Here is a 14,204-nt window from a genome sequence, read left to right as displayed (position 1 = left end):
CCTGTGCAGCCTTAGGGATCCTTGGGGATGCAGCCCGGACGTTGGGGAGAGCCTAGGGGTGTGTGGAGGTTGTGTGAGGACCGGAGCTCCCGCACTTGCTTCCACTCACATGAGGCGCCGGAACCGGAAGTTGTAATTTATCTTGTAAGTAAATGTGTTCTTTCTACACCCACAGTAATAGCCACAGCACCTTTATTGAAAGAGATTCCAGGCAGTAATCTGAGACACTGATGCTGAAGGGATTGAAACATTGTATACACTTGCTGATGCTGAAGGGATTGAAACAAAGTAACTTTTCCTGTGTGTGTAACTGCCTGGACAGCATAATACTAAGTACCAAAGGGGTAATTGTGGGTGAGTGGCAGATATGTTGAGGGAGGGTGTTCCAGAGAAGGGGAGAGGATCGAGAAGTCTTGTAGAAGAGGAATCCAGGGAGGAAGACAGGAGAATATTGTTGGAAGAGCAGAAATTGCATGATTGCATGTAGGATGGTATCTGTAAATAAGTTTATTTAGATAAGAAGCATTTACTGTAGGTTATAAAGTGTTTTGTAACTGCAGTGATATTGATTGAAGAATAAACTACGGTATTAAATTAACGTAACCAAAGCTTGCTTACAACGAAAAAAGTCCTTTATTAATCTTAATTAACAAGAAATACTTACCTGTTCCTACGCCAAAATCCTTGGAAACGTCCCACGCCAATATACTCTAATCTTGTGACCTTATTAAGCGGACTCTTGTTCCACAGTTCTTCTTAACATATCCTTCAAATTCGGTGTTTATAGCATGTAAGGGGCTGTGCTGTTAACTGCTAAAGTTGTTGGGTTTTTAATGGGTTTCGAGATCCTGATCACGACTAACTTGTGATCACTATTCAATTTTAGAATGCAATAATGAGTGCATTCGAAACCGCATTCGTGATCGCAAAAATCAGCAAATACCACGTGACCCACGCCGTGGAGCGCAGAAGAAGCTGACCTGGAACACAACCTGGCAAGGTTGGCTGCGCCAGCGGAGAACACCGGGAGCTGTCGGAGCTGCGGCGAGGGCACAGGACGGCTGCCACAGGCTGGAGGAAGCCCCAGGTAAGTGGATCTTTTTTTTTTTTTTAAGCTTGGATCACTCCTTTAAAGAGACACTGAAGCGAAAAAAAAATTATGATATTATGATTTGTATGTGTAGTACAGCTATGAAATAAAACATTAAGATCAGATACATCAGTCTAATTGTTTCCAGTACAGGAAGAGTTGAGAAACTCCAGTTGTTATCTCTATGCAAACAAGCCATTAAGCTCTCCGACTAAGTTAGTCCTGGAGAGGGCTGTTATCTGACTTTTATTATCTCAACTGTTCCTGGACTATTTACTTTTCCTCTGCCAGAGGAGATGTCATTACTTCACAGACTGCTCTGAAAGAATCATTTTGAATGCTGAGTGTTGTGTAATCTGCACATATTATTATTATCTTTGCTGCTAATCTTCTAGTAATTATTCATAGTACACAACCAATTCATTATATCATATTTTTTTTTTCCGCTTCAGTGTCTCTTTAAGAAGAAAAGTGGAAACAAGAGGAAAAAAAATCAAAAAGGCCTTATAGTTTTTGAGAAAATAGATTTTAAAGTTTGGAACAGTTTTCAAAACCGCTACCACCTGTGAAAACGTTTGGCTAATGTATCCCAATGGGATGGTGCACACCAGCGGTTTCAGGTTTTTAGCAAACTGCAAAAATGCTGCAGGACCCACGTTTGCGGTTTGCGTTTCTGCCTCAATGTAAAGTATAGGAAAAGCTCACACCGCTCTGAAAAACGCTAGATCAGAGCGGTTTTCCAGGCGTTTTTGTTACAGAAGCTGTTCAGTAACAGCTTTACTGTAACAATATATGAAATCTGCTACACAAAAACGCTCCCAAAAACGTTAGGTATCTTTAGAAAACCTCTCTAAACATGCCCAAAATGGCTCTGAAAATCTGCTTCAAAAACCTTTAGGCTCGTTACACACCAAAAGCGTGCAGGAGAACGGCTCCTGCACGCGTTGCGGCGTGTCGTCGGGAAACTCCGGTGCGACGCTGAGTAGCGGCGGTGGTAGTTAATTACCCCGAAGGGGAAGCGCCGATTCCCGACGATAAAATGCGCCGGGACGCGTCGTACCGCAACGTATCGAAACGCAGCGTCGGGTGTGAAAGGTAAAAGGAAAGTCTATGGACTTTCCTTTTGCCTTCGTTAACGCAAAGTATAGACTTTGTGTTAAAACGCCAGAAGTGGGCTCTGGTGTGAAAGAGCCCTTAGCGTTTTACAGATCTGCTAGAGGTTTTTGGTGTGCACTGGGCCTAACAGGGAAAAAAAGTTTATAGAGAAAACCACATTAGGAAAGGTAAGGAGCCCTCAATTGAGGAAAAGAGATTTTTTGTATATATATATAGTATGTGTATAGTGAAATATAGCTTAGGGACCTATAGGATGAGGTAAAAAAACAAAAAGAATGGCTATTGCAGCTCTTTCTCATATTAGGAATCACCATAGCAACCATAGCAGGTGCTATGGGGCCCAACGCCACTAGGGGGCCCTGCTGGCAGCAGAGGACTTTTTTTTATATATGTATATTTTAATAAAATAGAACATCTCTATCCTCCCCTAGATTTCCCCACCAACACGCAGCTGCACTCAAATCTCCCCTTCCCCTAGGTCACCAAGTAGCAGCCAGATGAGGGGGGAACTACTTTCTCATCATTCTTCTGACACATGTATCCCTCCCTGGCCATCCTGACAATTAACTTGTAGTTCCGGCCAGGGAGGAGTGGCTGTTGTTGCACTGCACGGAGGGACTTCAGGAAGTGTGTACAGGCTGTTTATTTCAGAGAGAGGAGAAGCATCTGTGTGCTACATAGTTTATAACACACAGCACCGAGATGTTTGCAGACTGCCTCTCTTCCTTCAGATTGTCTTTATCATCAACAGTACCAGAAAGCAGGAATCTGCCTCATATGGCAGACAGTGAATAGCAGGTACAGGCACCTCGGCAGTTACCAGAGACCGCATAGATCTGAGAGGCAGAAGCAGTCAGAACAGCACAGGCTATCCTTGGTGAGTCTGCACACGTGTCACTGTATACCATGCTGCCCAGTCAGTCTTCTAGCAAAATAGAGCGCCATAAACATTTGTTGCCCTCTATACTAGCTGCAGGATCCATATTTGCTGCAAGATCCTGCTAACATTAAAGTATATTTGCTGCAAGATCCTGCTAACATTAAAGTACATTTGCTGCAAGATCCTGCTAACATTAAAGTATATTTGCTGCAAGATCCTGCTACCCATTAAAGTATATTTGCTGCAAGATCCTGCTACCCATTAAAGTATATTTGCTGCAAGATCCTGCTACCCATTAAAGTATATTTGCTGCAAGATCCTGCTATCCATTAATGTATATTTGCTGCAAGATCCTGCTACCCATTAAAGTATATTTGCTGCATGTTTCTGCTACCCATTAAAGTATATTTGCTGCTACCCATTAAATTGAGTATATCCGAGGTTTTAGGTGAAGAGGTGGGAAGACATCACACTTAGCTGGGGCTTTTCCATGCTCTAGCAATCTATCCTGTCACTGTAGTTCCGCTGCCCTCCATGGTGCTGCTGTTATCTCTGAAAGATCCCTGACCACAGCAGTGGTTGTGGGCTACTGTGCATGCGCGGCCCATGCGCCTCTCTTGATTATGCTCCCATAGCCAGAAGCATTCTGCACTTTCACAGTTCACAAAGACAAACTAGGCAAGTGCAGAACGCTCCCATCTACAGGAGCTTGATCAAGAGAGGCGTGCCTGAACATGCACAGTAGCCCATGACTACAGCTGCAGTAGGGGGTCTCCCAGAGGGGACAGCGGCACCCTGGAGAAAGATGAAGATACAGCAGGCACCTGATGGAAGACTGCAAGAGGCAAGTACATTTAATCCTCCTCACCTCGGTTATCCCTTAGGGCCCATTCACACTTGAGCGTTTTGCCGGCGTTTTCGGCAAAACGCTCAGATGCTAGAGCTTTTCAGAGCGCTAGGGTAATAAGTCTATGGGCCCTTTCTCATTTGGGCAATTTGTGCAAATCGCCGCAAATCACCCAAAACGCTAAACGCAAACGCGTCGCCTGCACCATTTTCAGGCGATTTCCCGGCGATCGCGTTTCAGTGCTATAGAAGCGCTAAACGTGATCGCAAAAAAAATTCGCCAGGTGTGAATGGTGATTTTTTTAATGTGTTAAACGCCAAAAAACCCCAGAGCAAAACGCTAGCAAAGTCGGTAGCGTTTTGCAATCAGCAAGTGTGAATGGGCCCTTAAAGTTTGCTCACTCTGGAATATTGTACACACACGAGGACTGTCACCTGGCAAGAATCAGGATTGATCCCTTGGATAACAGCTTGGGGCCCGATGCTGTACAGACATGTCACTAGCCTACAAACTAGTAATATGTCTGTTTCTAAGTGGGGGGGGGGGGTGGAGGGATGACAAGCAGCACATGACGGAGAAGATTCCCACAGGCAGGGGGAGAGGGAGTACAACGCAACTGGGGGCTGCTTGACACCAAAAACACCATAGTAATAAAAAAAGGGGTTGCTAGCCTGTCTCGTACTCTGGGCCACAATACTATCAAAAACACAAAAGAGTAATAGCAGTGACCTGCCTAAATGTTATGCAAGCACAATAAGATATTACATTTAAAACATCACTTAATGATACAGAAGACTGTGGCCATACGAAACTCTAGTAAACCTCTGGCTAAAATAAACTCAATCCTCAGGTTCCGACCATGCGCCTGCAGGAATATACAATGTATGACAAATTTTGGTATAGTAAACATCTCATATAGTAAACTACTTGGCCAGGTCCCTTGGAGTTTACTGTAAAGGGGTTCATTTTTATGCTGTACCATAAAATCCTGTCACCCAGGTCAAATATTATGGACAGTATGAGGGTATGTAAAACAGCAGCTTCCTAATACTGGAGGGTGTCTCTAGCTTCCTCTACTGGGGGGCTACCTGGGGCACAAGTTAATAATAAATATATATCAAAACATTTTTGGGGGGGCCCAATCAAAATTTTGCTATGTGGCCCCATGATTTCTAGCTACGCTCCTGCTCATACATTTATTAATTAAACGGATACTGTAGGGGGTCGGGGGAAAATGAGCTGAACTTACCCGGGGCTTGTAATGGTCCCCCGCAGACATCCTGTGTTGGCGCAGCCACTCACCGATGCTCCGGCCCCGCCTCCAGTTCACTTCTGGAATTTCTGACTTTAAAGTCAGAAAACCACTGCGCCTGCACGCCCGTGTCCTCGCTCCCGCTGATGTCACCAGAAGTGTACTGCGCAGACACCATACTGGGCCTGCGCTGTGCGCTCTTGATGACATCAGCGGGATCGAGGACACGGCAACGCAGGCGCAGTGGTTTTCAGACTTTAAAGTCTGAAATTTCAGAAGTGAACCGGAGGCGGGGCCGGAGCATCGGTGAGTGGCTGCACCAACACAGGATGTCTGCGGGGGACCGTTAGAAGCCCCGGGTAAGTTCAACTCATTTTCCCCTGACCCCCCTACAGTATCCCTTTAAGGGGGGGAAGCTAAGCCCTGAAATGTGATGACATGGAGGCACCAGGGAAAATATAGATCTGCTTTGCTGGCAGAGTAGGAGTCTCTCCCCTGCACAGAGCCCTCCTGACCCCTCCTCCTCCTCCCCCTCCTCTTGTGGGAGGGGGAGGGGCTGTAAGGTTTGGGCAGCTCACACATTTCTAAATTCAGTCCAGCCTAGCTGCACGTGGTATCGCCACAGGAAATCACCACTGCTTACCCAGCCAACAAGGTAATAACAAAATGCATGATGCAGAAAAAGAACTTTATGTATTGTAAATTATGACATATGCTTTATGTTTCTGTAGCTCGTGACTCGACGATCGAGCGACAATATTGAGAACCAGTGCTGTGTAGACATGCTGCTGGCTGTGGCTGAGAAATAATCTGCACTCTTCTCTGATCGTACAGACTTACCAGCAAACTCTCTGATCGGGCAACTTGTAATGCTAGGTACACACGATGCAATTCTCTGACAGATTTACTGTCAGATCGATTATTTCCAACATGTCCGATCTGATTTCCGATCAATTTCTCAAACGATTTTTTATAGAAGTGGACAGAAAATCGTTCAAAAAAATCGATCAGAAAACAGATCAGACATGTTGGAAATAATCGATCTGACAGTAAATCTGTCAGAAAATTGCATCATGTGTACCTAGAATAAGAAGAGGCTTGCAGGCACTGTGACTTCTGTGCCTGAGGCTTATTGCTTTGCTTACAAGTGACTTTAAAAAGTACAGAAATAAGTAAAATGGCAAATAATGAAGTTATGAATTATTTTCTTTAACCACTCAATCATCTTCAATCATATTCTTATTCTTCCATGACATTCTTAAAAGGAACCTAAACCAAACTTGGAAAAAAAAGTTTCACTTACCTAGGGCTACTACCAGCCCCCTGCAGCTACCCTGTGCCCACGCCATCCTGGAACGATCTCTCATTATATATATATATATATATATATATATATATATATATATATATATATATATATATATACTTGCAAAAGTATTCAGCCCCCTTGAAGTTTTCCACATTTTGTCACATTACTGCCACAAACATGCATCAATTTTAATGGAATTCCACGTGAAAGACCAATACAAAGTGGTGTACACGTGAGAAGTGGAACGAAAGTCATACATCATTCCAAACATTTTTTACAAATAAATAACTGCAAAGTGGGGTGTGTGTAATTATTCAGCCCCCTGAGTCAATACTTTGTAGAGCCACCTTTTTCTGCAATTACAGCTGACAGTCTTTTAGGGTATGTCTCTACCAGCTTTTCACATCTAGAGACTGAAATCCTTGCCCATTCCTTGCAAAATAGCTCCAGCTCAGTCAGATTAGATGGACAGCATTTGTGAACAGCAGTTTTCAGATCTTGCCACAGATTCTCGATTGGATTTAGATCTGGACTTTGACTCGGCCATTCTAACACATAGATATGTTTTGTTTTAAACCATTCCATTGTTGCCCTGGCTTTATGTTTAGGGTCATTGTCCTGCTGGAAGGTGAACCTCCGCCCCAGTCTCAAGTCTTTTGCAGACTCCAAGAGGTTTTCTTCCAAGTTTGCCCTGTATTTGGCTCCATCCATCTTCCCATCAACTCTGACCAGCTTCCCTGTCCCTGCTGAAGAGATGCACCCCCCCCCCCCCCCCCGAACATGATGCTGCCACCACCATATTTGACAGTGGGGATGGTGTGTTCAGGTTAGTTTTCTGTCACACATAGCGTTTTAGTGGCTGAATGGAGTAATGGTTAAGGGCTCTGCCTCTGACACAGGAGACCTGGGTTCGAATCTCGGCTCTGCCTGTTCAGTAAGCCAGCACCTATTCAGTAGGAGACCTTAGGCAAGTCTCCCTAACACTGCTACTGCCTATAGAGCGTGTCCTAGTGGCTGCAGCTCTGGCGCTTTGAGTCCGCCAGGAGATAAGCGCGATATAAGTGTTCTGTGTTTGTTGTCTGTGTGTTTGTTTTGCATTTTGGCCAAAAAGTTCCATTTTGGTATCATCTGATCAGAGCACCTTCTTCCACATTTTTGCTGTGTCCCCCACATGGCTTGTGGCAAACTGCAAACGGGACTTCTTATGCTTTCTGTTAACTATGCCTTTCTTCTTGCCACTCTTCCATAAAGGCCAATTTTGTACAGTGCATGACTAATAGTTGTCCTATGGACAGAGTCTCCCACCTGAGCTGTAGATCTCTGCAGCTTGTCCAGAGTCACCATGGGCCTCTTGACTGCATTTCTGATCATCGCTCTCCTTGTTTGGCCTGTGAGTTTAGGTGGATGGCCTTGTCTTGGTAGGTGTACAGTTGTGCCATACTCCTTCCATTTCTGAATGATCGCTTGAACAGTGCTCCTTGGGATGTTCAAGGCTTTGGAAATCTTTTTGTAGCCTAAGCCTGCTTTAAATTTCTCAATAACTTGAACCCTGACCTGTCTTGGACCTGTCTTGTGTTTTCTTTGGACTTCACGGTGTTGTTGCTCCCAATATTCTCTTAGACAACCTCTGAGGCCCTCATAGAGCAGCTGTATTTGTACTGACATTAGATTACACACAGGTGCACTCTATTTAGTCATTAGCACTTATCAGGCAATGTCTATAGGCAACTGACTGCATTCAAATCAAAGGGGGCCGAATAATTATGCACACACCACTTTGCAGTTATTTATTTGTAAAAAAATTTTGGAATCATGTATGATTTTCGTTCCACTTCTCATGGGTACACCACTTTGTGTTGGTCTTTCATGTGGAATTCCAATAAAATTGATTCATGATTGTGGCAGTAATATGACAAAATGTGGAAAACTGCAAGGGAGCCGAATACTTTTGCAACCCACTATGTGTGTGTGTGTGTGTGTGTGTGTGTAAATATATATATATATATATATATATATATATATATATATATATATATATATATATATATATATATATATATATATATATGTGTGTTATGTTTATTCAATACTACCCCACCTCTTGTTTCCCCCATTTCTTTAGATTGTAAGCTCGCAAGGGCAGGGCTCTCTTGCTGTTTTGTGCCTATGAATTTGCTCTACATTTTATTTAGCATATTACCTTTGTCACTGTAATTACCGATTCTTTATTTTATATATTGATTCTGTATTCTGTACTTTGTATATTGGTGTACACCATTGTCTGTATTATTGTGTACATGTTTGTTTCTTACTTTGTACAGAAATACGGCATATGTTGGCGCATTATAAATCAATAACAATAATAACTAGCAAATCAGAAATGTAAGCACGCTATACACTCATCGATTTCTCTCGTAGATATACCATCAATTTGACTGCTCTGATTGAATTGGTGAGAAATAGGTGCAGTACTTGGTGTGTTCATTTCCGACCGAAATCGCTCAATTGGGTCAATCGATCTGGGTGAGAACCGTGGGGAGGGGGGGGGGGGGGGGTTGGAAGGGGCTGGCAGCCACACAGATTGTCAAATATTTCAAGCTTAAATGTATGGAGGCAATTGAACAGATAGATCCTCTCTCTGACCAGATTATGATCGAGGACAGATCTGTCTGCTGGCCATATCTACCAGTGTTTGGCCACCTTTACATATCTATCACCTGACCAAACTGATCACCATGAGTTCCAAATCCAAATAAGCTTTATTGGCAGGACCAAATACATTTAGCATTGCCAAAGGAAAAACAAAGCATTAACATGGGGAGAGGGGATTGTGGGAATAAGGGAAGGATATAGGGGGTTGGGGTATATAGTCAAGTTTAGTCAAGTCTAGTCTAAGAGTTCTCTTAGATATTACCATCACTAAATGGGTACTTACCAAGGCAGAGGCTTCCAACTTCCCCCTCCACCTCACCATCCAGCTGCTGAGTCCACTGACAACAGCTTGCCTACAGAGCTTTGTTGCACGTTGCAACCCCTGCATGCTAGCTCACAGCTGAACGGACTCAGCCTTTTCCACCAAGCTCAAGTGGCGGCCCTCTGCTAATGCGCAGGAGTGAATCATCCTGCGCTATTTCTTGTACTGGAGTGTGGCTACGTCTGCGAGCTTCAAGTCTCCTAGCGCTAGAAAGGCATGATGGAGAGAGATCTCTCTAGCGAGGTAATTATCACATTTCTGGCCCTACTAATCCCATAGGTTTGCTTTAGGCTGGTTTCACAGCTAAAGTCCCACGTTACAGCAGCCAGTAACGCAGCCTAACTCACAGCACTGTAAAATCAATCTGCTGTTCACAGTGCCCATGTTGGGTTACATAGTAACGCAGCACGTTTAAACAAAGTGCTGCATGCTGTATGTTATACTGGGCTAAGCCACGTTAGACTGTTTGCACATGCTCAGTAATGTTGGAGGAGGAGGTCTCCTCCTCCGTCAGCCACATGGCTAATTAATATTCACTGCACTGTGGTGACTCCTGGTGAGACTGTAGTGTTGTCCGGAACATCAGAATCAGATTTATTTCGCCAAATACAGCAAGAGCTATAGTCGGAATTATTTGTGGTACACATGGCATAGACATAGTACAGCATAGACAATTTAGAACTGCAGCAATGGTATATATGACAGATTAGTGTTCCTTTCTGCCGGGCGGTAGCAGTCCCATAATACTAATAATAATGATGATAATAATAATACTAATAGTACTGCTGATGATGATGATAGTGATGGTGGCCCCCGTACGGACCTTAGGCACTGTGAACGAGGGCGGGCAGCGGCGAGAACTGAGAGACCCCGCTAGGGCGTGCCAGTAGGCGGGCCTGACGGGGGGAGGTTGGAGTTCAGCAGCCGGACCGCTTGGGGGAAGAAGGTGTTCTTACGTCTGGTGGTTTTGCATGGTATAGACCTGTAGCGGTGGCCCAATGGGAGGAGCTTGAAGTAGCGACTGCCTGGGTGGGAGAGGTCACGGGAGATCACAGTGGCCCTCTTCATCATCCTAGCGGAGTGGAGGAGATCAAGTGGTGGGAGAGGAGCCCCGATGATTCTCTCAGCGTCAGTTATGACTCTCTGCAGTTTGTTTTTCGCTGGCCGTTGCGCCCGCATATCAGACAGTGACTGAGGAGCAGAGGATGGATTCTATAGTGGCAGTATAGAAGCTGGTCAGCAGTTCCCTGGGCATGCCGAATTTCTTCAGTTGGCACAGGAAGAACAACCTCTGCTGCGATTTCTTCTGAATTTTGGAGGTGTTCAGCCCCCACTTCAGGTTGTTAGTGAGAGTCGAGCCAAGGAACCGCACGGATGTAACCCTAGAGACTTCGGTACCCCCAATGAAGACAGGTGGGAGGGGGGAAGGGTTTCTCCTAAAGTCTACGACTAGTTCAACAGTCTTTGCGGCGTTGAGTACTAGGTTATTGTTTCTGCACCAGCTACAGATTCGCTCGACTTCGCTGTGGTACTCGTACTCTCCGTTGCTGCCGATGATAGTGGTGTCATCTGCAAATTTGATGACTTTCACAGAGTCCGCGGATGATATGCAATTGTTGGTATAGAGGGAGAACAAAAGTGGTGACAGTACACAGCCTTGTGGAGCCCCAGTATTGGTGGTTCTGACGCTGGAGTAGCAGTTGCCGAGCTTCACCTGTTGCGTTCTGTTTGTCAGGAAGTCCTTGATCCACGCTCGAAGGGTGGGGTCTACTCCGAGATGCTCCAGATTGGTGAGCAGGATGTCTGGGCAGATCGTGTTGAACGCTGAGCTAAAATCCAGAAACAGGATCCTAGCGTAGGAGGCAGGATTGTCTAGGCGCTCCGTGATGTATGCCAGGCTGGCATTGATGGCGTCCTCCACGGATCTGTTTGCCCTATAAGCAAATTGGAGCTGGTCGAGGTGAGCATCTGTGTACCTCTTCAGGTGGGCAAGGACCAGCCGCTCAAGGAGCTTCATGATGTTTGAAGTTAGGGCCACTGGTCGGAAGTTGTTGAGCTCAGTGCTGCCGGGTTTTTTGGGGACTGGTACAATTGCGGACCGCTTGAAACAGGAAGGGACTGTGCCGTGTGATAGTGACCGTTCGAATAAGGAGGTGAGCACAGGGGCTAATTGATAAGCACAGGTTCTCAGGCAGATCGACGACACTCCATCTGGCCCAGAAGACTTCCTGGGATTTAGCTTACGGAGCCGCCGGAGTACCTCTAGTTCATGGACAGCAACAGGAGCAAGGGCGCAGAGTTCCCCGGGGGGGGGGGGGGGCATCGTAGCCGTGGCTGTTTGGTACACGTGCGGGTTTGGGTGTTGCTCGAACCTGCAGTAGAACTCATTGAGCTCATCCGCCAGCCGAAGGCTCGGGGTCACAGGCTGAGGTGCGGGTTTGAAGTTCGTGGCTGCTCTCAAGCCCTTCCATACCTCCCGTGTATTGTTTTATTGGAGGCAGAGCCCCAGCTTATCGGAATAAGCCCTCTTTGCTAAACGCCGTTCTCTTTTCAGGGCGTACCTGGCCTCTCTGTATTTCTCCGGGGAGCCAGACCTGTGCGCTTCCTCCTTGCGTTTCCGAAGTCGGCGGTGTCATGATATGACATGAGGATTGTCCATAAACAGTGAGCAGACATGGAATCCAATGACGAACACTTTATTCTGATCCATACATCAGAGAACTTCCATCAATACAGCAGCATACAGCTTTCACCTAGCCCTCCCACACCAGAATGACTCCCTCTACCAGACAGTATATATCAAGCTTAGCAAACAGACATCAAATGTTAGCAGATGATAAGAGCAAGGCCAGTCTGCTAACAGACAATAGGACAATGGCAAATGCCCCGCCTGACTCCATTAATTTACAATCAATGCAGAGACATAGCCTAATCACAGCAAACAAACAATGCAGGAATAAAATACAATTAGAAAAACACATCATAACATATACCATATATCACATTCCTCCCCCATACATTCCTGGACCCCCAAGTGAACCCATTAGTTGGGTAAGACTGAGGTACAGGTATGTGGCAATCCTGTCCACCTGCTCCTTCTCAGTCTAGGTGGGAGTTCATAATTAATTGTCCTTGTCTTCATATGTGCTGGTTGCACTTTTACTCGCTGTCCACATATGATTTGTCCATTCAATTCAAACACAGCCCTCGCTGCATCGTCCGGACTCTCAAACTCAACAAAGCCAAATCCAGGTGGACTCCTGGAGACCCAGATATGGCGCACAGGTCCATAGCGGCCAAACACTTGCCTCAACTCCCACTTGTTGCTTTGGCTTCCCAAGTGTCCAATGTACACCTTGGAATTTGTCCTGCAAACTCCATGGGATTGGGCACAGTCAGATGAGTCACTGGTCAAAATATTATTCGACACCCGAACATAATTAACCCCTCTGGCATCTTCTCTTTCCGCTATTGTTCTTAAGAGTGGGGAAACATCTGTGGAATTGGTTGCCACATTCCTGCCAACAGCAAGCTGAGGACTCCGAGCAGTTCCATTGTCTCTGATGACATGCGGGCAAGCTGCTACCAGGTGCTCAGTCGACCCACAGCCAAAGCATGACTTCCTCACCTGGTTGCTTCTATCAGCTGAAGTGGCAGAACTCCTCTCTGGAGTAGTGGGCCTGGGCTCTACACAGGATGGTGTACTGGATGCTTCACAGACACATGAATCCTCTGGAAGATGACACTCCTGTGACCAGTTTTCCACAAACTGATCGGCCAGCTTTGCAGCCTCCCTCATTGTTGGAGGGTTCCGATCCAGCACCCACATTGTCACCTCTGGAGGACAGCTCAGGAATTGTTCCCTCAAACACAGTTCTTTTAAGTCCTCCAAAGTCCTGACACCACTGCCCTGAATCCACTGATTAAACATGTGTGTCAGCTTCACTCCAAATTCAGCAAAAGAGTCTTTTGAGGTCTTAAACAAGGATCGGAAAGACCGTCTGTATGCCTCTGGAGTTTTGGCATACCGAGCCAGCAATGCCCGTTTCACTTCCACAAAGTTCATTCTTTGCTCCAGAGGCAGCAATTTAAAAGTGTCACTAGCATGCCCAGTCAGCTTTCCTAACAAAATGCGATGCCAGTCACTGGTTGGGATACAGTGTGTCTCACAAATGAGTTCAAACGTTTCCAAGTAGGCATCAATTTCCTCTTTACTTTCATCAAACAGGGGGAATAAGGAATACAGTCCAACAGTGTCCATATGTGGCTGTGACATTCTACCCTGTGATCTGTTCACATTCTGTGCCATCATCTCACTCAGCACTCTGAGCAATGTGTGAAGCATGTCCTCACCTCTGGCAACACCTTCCTGGGTCTGTTCCTGAGACTGTTCCTCCGAGCCTTCATCGGTCTGCACATGTCCACCTTCACTCGGTAACTCTGCATTACTGCTAGCTTGTATCCTCTCCATCAAAAGTTCCACAAGCTGAGGTTTCTTCAGCCCATCAGGAAGTAAGCCCCTCTTACGGCATAACCTCCGAAGGGTAGTGATTTCCAGCTCCTGCAGCATCTCCTCCATGCTTCTGGTCTTCCAAAGTCTGCTCTGTCCCAGCACTGCTCACCAATATGTCATGATATGACATGAGGATTGTCCATAAACAGTGAGCAGACATGGAATCCAATGACGAACACTTTATTCTGATCCATACATCAGAGAACTTCCATCAATACAGCAG

The 14,204-nt window shown here is 45.6% G+C and overlaps 1 protein-coding gene across 4 annotated transcripts in view; it reads left to right on the top strand.

Annotated features, from left to right (window-relative positions):
* The first annotated feature begins 2,865 nt into the window (after window positions 1–2,865).
* Window positions 2,866–14,204, top strand: part of LOC137534927 (oocyte zinc finger protein XlCOF6-like) — a 28,739-nt gene continuing 17,400 nt past the window's right edge. For 2 of the 4 annotated variants that reach the window (XM_068256643.1, XM_068256644.1), the window contains exon 1: window positions 2,866–3,083. The gene's annotated coding sequence lies outside the window, so the exon portion shown is untranslated. Of the gene's footprint in view, window positions 3,084–5,737; window positions 5,841–14,204 lie in introns of those variants that run through there. The other 2 variants (XM_068256645.1, XM_068256642.1) reach the window with 1 other exon arrangement.

The sequence above is a fragment of the Hyperolius riggenbachi genome, chromosome 10 (genome assembly GCF_040937935.1).
Source record: "Hyperolius riggenbachi isolate aHypRig1 chromosome 10, aHypRig1.pri, whole genome shotgun sequence".
Taxonomy (NCBI): domain Eukaryota; kingdom Metazoa; phylum Chordata; class Amphibia; order Anura; family Hyperoliidae; genus Hyperolius; species Hyperolius riggenbachi.
Note: the sequence above shows the minus strand (reverse complement) of the source record. Positions and strands in the feature narration are given on the sequence as shown.